The following is a 6,414-nucleotide window of genomic DNA, read 5'->3' as shown; positions in this document are numbered from 1 at the left end:
ATAATAATAATAATAATAATAATAATAATAATAATAATAATAATATATTTGCATGCTCCCACTAAGAAACTCCTTAATAATAATAATAATAATAATAATAATAATAATAATAATAATAATAATAATAATAATAATAATAATAATATATTCGCATGCTCCCACTAAGAAACTCCTTAATAATAATAATAATAATAATAATAATAATAATAATAATAATAATAATAATAATAATAATAATAATAATAATAATAATAATAATAATATATTCGCATGCTCACACTAAGAAACTCTTTAATAACAATAACAATGATGATGATGATAAACAAGATTTGATTCTCACAGCATACACAACGAAGGGCATCAACCCCAGAGAAGCCAGTATCAAAGACCAAACCATATTGTTGAGAGGATAATACAAATTCTCCCAGCGCGGTTTCAATTCCGGTTTCTTCATGGCGAAGGTCAGAGTCTCCGGCTCGTAAGCGATGCTGAAGTCCATGTCCTCCAGGAGATGAGGGAGAATGGACATCTTCATAGGGGACATGAAGGAAACCCTTTGAACCACTTTCAGCATCATCTGTAAGGAGATTTGATCAATGAGAGGAGATTTAATCGCTTTCAGCATCATCTGTAAGGAGATTTGATCAATGAGAGGAGATTGAATCACTTTCAGCATCATCTGTAAGGAGATTTGATCAATGAGAGGAGATTAAATCACTTTCAGCATCATCAGGATACCAGAAAACTTTAAATCAGTCAGTCACTTTCAGCATCATCTGTGAGGAGATTTGATCAATGAGGGAGGAGATTGAATCACTTTCAGCATCATGTGTAAGGAGATTTGATCAATGAGAGGAGATTAAATCACTTTCAGCATCATCAGGATACCAGAAAAATTTAAATCAGTCAGTCACTTTCAGCATCATCTGTGAGGAGATTTGATCAATGAGAGAGGAGATTTAATCACTTTCAGCATCATCTGTAAGGAGATTTGATTAATGAGAGGGGAGATTGAATCACTTTCAGCATCATGTGTAAGGAGATTTGATCAATGAGGGAGGAGACTGAATCACTTTCAGCATCGTCTGTAAGGAGATTTGATTAATGAGAGGGGAGATTGAATCAATTTCAGCATCATTAGGATGCCAGAAAACTTTAAATTAATCAATCACTCTCAGCATCATCTGTCAGGATATTTGATCAATGAGAGAAGCGAATTTGCTATGAATTGATGAAATAATTCAGTCAATTTTAGTTTTCATCAATATAAAATAAAACAATTGAAAGTTTGATCAAGTCGAGAGGAGAATTAGCTATGAACTGTTGTGTGATCTGTCAATTTTAGTTTTCATCAAAATAACATAAAAGAATATAGAGTTTAACCACTTTCAGCATCATCTTCCATCCTATTGACCCATGATTTAGGGAGATACTATTATATGACGTCATTGAAAAGTACATGTTATTCAATTTGGTGACAATTCTGATGTACAGTAATTAAACTATAGGTGGAAAAGGTATTAAGAAATTTTTAAAATATAATCCTTTAACTGCCCTTTGTTCATATAGTTTTCTACTAAGGCCTCCACAAAGTCAACGAAAATACTGTTCTTAAAGTAAATTAAGCTAAAAACTATTGAATTACTCTATAAAGCATTAATAATCATTATCATTATCCTTATCATTATCATTTTTGTTGTTGTTGACAACTGAAAAAAATTGGCCATGTACTAGAACGTTAAGCGATTTAAGTACCCTATAAGGCATTATTATTATTATTATTATTATTATTATTATTATTATTATTATTATTATTATTATTATTATTATTATTATTATTATTATTATTATTATTCGAAGAAAATTTTGCCATTTTGGTTGGTCCCTGTCGAAACGTGTATTGGTCCAGCCTTTAGAACAACAACCAACAAAAATATGCCATTAACTTAATAACCTAATGCCTTCATAAATAACAAGTTAATGATGTTTATGTCTATAACCTTCGCCAGTCAGAGCCTCTTCCATATAATTTGATGGACAACATACGTCTATTGATTTCTGACAGTAAACAGTGTTGATATACATTGCGTGACTTCCTGTCTTCAGGAAGCTTTGAAAGAGAATAGTCAAGTTCTTACTAATTGTCGGCAATAAAATAAGTCTCCGTTTTCTATCACTTGAGCTTTGATCCAAGTTTGGCAATAGTTTTATTATATGTTAGTTTGCGAAGCTAATTTTCCTATGAAGTTGTTTAATATCTTTTTATGTTCCTTAATAAGTACCTATGGAAACCAAAGTTTACATTGTATAAATTTGTTAAGCTATTGTGAATAAATTAGAGTAAAAACAAAAGCTATAAATAGTAGTTTTATTATAGGTCAGTTTGCACCGCTAATTTTCCTAATAAAGTTGTTTGATATTTTTTATGTTCCATAATAAGTACCTAGGGATACCAAAGTCTACATTGAATAGATGTGTTAAGTTAGTGTGAATAAATTAAAGTAAAAACAAAAGCCATAAATAGTATAGTCTATAAATGCCATACATAGTGGTTTGTCGTACTCTATTGATTTTTCCATTTGCTGATTATTTGCATAGATATAGCTAGATATTGAACAGAACCATAGCAATTTATTACAGTATTGACAAAGTTCTTACTTATGCAACGAAGATAGAAGGAGATGATGTTTTCACCACTGTTTGTGTGTTTGTGTGTGATTGTGTCCGTGTTTGTTTGTGAACGGCTTCCTGGCCACAATTTTATTCGTAGAGTAATGAAACTTACAGGGATTAATTGTTATGTAAAAAGTAAGAAATAAATAAATTTTGGAAGGTTTAAGGTCAAAGGTCAAGGTCACGGTCAAGCAAAATGTCCAAATTACGTAATCAGCCCTAAGTTTGCACATCATTGTTATAGACACTTCAAACTTGATTCCTATTTAAATTTATGAAAATCCACGCCAATTAACACATGTTAAGGTCAAAGGCCAAGGTCAAGGTCGAGCAAAAAGTTTAGAAATAAGCTGCCTCGGCGGAGGTCTGCGCTCTACTGAGTGCCCCTCTAGTTAATCACTATTATAATTAATCAAATGCTATCCCTACGAAACTTTCGAAAATCTCTGGAGATAATGATTTAATTTGTAAATTTTTCGAAGTTTTTTTTTCATAAGATTCAAACCATGGAAGGTAGGAGTATTATTATTATTATTATTATTATTATTATTATTATTACTATTATTATTATTATTATTACTTTCTAAGCTACAGCCCTAGTTTGAAAAGCAGAATGCTATATGCCAAGGGGGCTCTAAGAAGGAAAATAGCCCAGTGAGGAAAGGAAACAAGAAAAAATAAAATATTTTAGGGACGGTAAAAACATTAATATATATATATATATATATATATATATATATATATATATATATATATAGATTATATATATATGTATATGTATGTATGTATGTATGTATATATATATGTATATGTATGTATGTATGTATATATATATATATATATATATATGTATGTATGTATGTCCTTCAACAACAGAACTAGAAAACATAAACTACCCTTTTACCTCATCCCAGCTTTCCACCGGAAGAATGTTGATAGTGAAGTTGAGGATTGAAGCCATCGTCTCCAGCATGATGTAATCCCTTCCAGTGTAGGTCTCTGACAGGCTGGGGTCACCTGTGACCTCCTCCATCGACATGAAGTAGGGCATGAAAGGCCAACAGGTCACGTTCATGTACGATCCGTAGAAGCTAATGAGATATTATTATTATTATTATTATTATTATTATTATTATTATTATTATTATTATTATTATTATTATTATTATTATTATTATTACAAATTTATTTCAAAATCTAAACACGAGTAAATGTATTGCAAAAACTAAACATGAGTAAATATATTTCATAATCTAAACACTAGTAAATCTACTGCAAAATCTAAACATGAGTAAATATATTTAAAAATCTAAACACGAGTAAATGTATTTCAAAATCTAAAGGCTAGTAGATATATTTTAGAATCTAAACACGAGTAAATGTATTTCAAAATCAAACACGAATAAATGCATTGCAAAATCTAAACACTAGTAAATGTATTTCAAACTCTAAACACGAGTAAATGCATTGCAAAATCTAAACACGAGTAAATGCATTGTAAAATCTAAACACGAGTAAATGTTTTTCAAAATAAAACACGAGTAAATGCATTGCAAAATCTAAACATTAGTAAATGTATTTCAAACTCTAAACACGAGTTAATGCATTGCAAAATCTAAACACGAGTAAATGCATTGTAAAATCTAAACACGAGTAAATGTATTTAAAAAACTAAAATGAAAAAGGAATATATGAAACCTACTTGGAATATTTTTCTGGAAACATCTGGTACAAAGAAGACAGCTTTAAACCTCTTCTGTGTGTCCATTGACCAATATGTTTTATATTTCCGTTTGGTTGATATGGCAGATAGGCTATCACGTCAGCCTTTCTCAGTCTGGAAATATAAAGTTCACTTTCAATTTACTTTCTGTGTTCATGTAGAAAGCTTGACTTATTAAGGAAATTATAGAGACAAGTTTTGATAATCTCGCTGGAAAATGTAAAAGAGTCACTTACATACGCATGCATGGTGTATACATATACACAAACACAAATATTATGTATATATGTATATATATATATATATATATATATATATATATATATATATATATATATATATATATATATATATATATATGTGTGTGTGTGTGTGTGTGTGTGTGTGTGTGTGTGTGTGTGTGCAAAAGAACCACAGAAAAATTAAAAATAGGAAATATATCACTAAACTAGTTAGGACTTAATCTTGTATTTCCTATTTTCATTTTCCCTGTGGTTCCTTTGTATCTGAGCATTACGTTTCCATATAATTCTTACGCATATATATATATATATATATATATAATGTGTAAGACTAACGCTGATCCCAAATACCACATATCACAACTGATACTGCAATCATTTTCTGTTTGAGTAAGCATTTTACATTCCAAATATCCTCCTTTTTTCTGTGCTTTCTAGAATGCTTGCATGCATGGTTGAGAAAAATGCACACATTATATGTGAATGTTTTCCTCTTCCACACGTTAATTTTTATCTACTTTATTATTATTATTATTATTATTATTATTATTATTATTATTATTATTATTATTATTATTATTATTATTATTATTATTATTATTATTATTACTTGCAAAGCTACAACCCTCGTTGGAAAAGCAGAATGCTATAAACCCAGGGGCTCCAACAGGCAAAATAACCCAGTGAGGAAAGGAAACAAGGAAATATAAAATATCTTAAGAAGAGTAACATCATTAAGATAAAAATCTCCAATATAAACTATAAAAACCTTAACAAAACAAGAAGAGAAATAAGATAGATCAGTGTACCAGAGTGTACCCTCAAGCAAAAGAACTCTTTAAGATCTTGACTCCATTAACCAAGGTCTATAGAGTACCTATAGTCCTTGCCATTAACTATATTTTTACCTACTATCTTGCGAATCATAATCCAGGATCATAACCATCGTATTCATCATGGAAAACACCCAATGTCTCTCCATCCTTTGATCCAGCTTCTCCCTTTCCAGACTCGTTACAAGCAGCAGTCTAGTTGACCACACCATGAGTCGCCCATCGTCGCATACGTCGGCAAAAGTCGCCAGAAAGTCGTCGTTATCCGTCAGAAGTAACAAGGTGACATCGCGGGAAGATTTGCGTACCTGGGGAAGTAAGACAATGGCCATTAATGGCATAATACTTTAGAAGCTCCTTTTAATGTACAGTTGGATACAGGAGTTCCCGCTACACCAGGGTTGTGGTGGCTGGTGGTAGCATCCTCACCTGGTGATTGCTAGAGTCCTGCTCAAACTCGTTAGTTCCTTTGGTCGCTTCAACCTCATCAAATTGTGAGCTAAGAATAGGTGGTTTGGGGGAGTCCATAGGTCTATTTGCTGAGTCTTCAGCAGCCAGTGCCTGGCCATCTTTGGTCCTAGATTGTCCTGCTTGATAGGGTAATGTCACTGTCCCTTGCCTCTGTCATTCATGAGCGGCCTTTAAACCTTTAAAACCTCACTCTGAGGAAGTGCATCCTATGTTTAGCCATTTCTCCCTACACTCTGTTTGGTAACTCGCCGCGAAATAATGGTATGACAAGGTGCTCTTCTTAGAAGCGAGGTGTGCCATCGTCTCCTGTATCCAACTGTACGAAAATGTTTTCTATTTATGTAAATTTAGTCATGTACGTGTTATGATATGAGAAACGATTATATGAATCTTATAGCATATATAACATTATATTATAGTATAGGCTGCTAATTTTGATCTACCGAGAGATACAGTTAACAAAATTGAGAAA

Source organism: Palaemon carinicauda, chromosome 24 (genome assembly GCF_036898095.1).
Source record: "Palaemon carinicauda isolate YSFRI2023 chromosome 24, ASM3689809v2, whole genome shotgun sequence".
In the NCBI taxonomy this organism is placed as follows: Eukaryota; Metazoa; Arthropoda; class Malacostraca; order Decapoda; family Palaemonidae; genus Palaemon; species Palaemon carinicauda.
Note: the sequence above shows the minus strand (reverse complement) of the source record.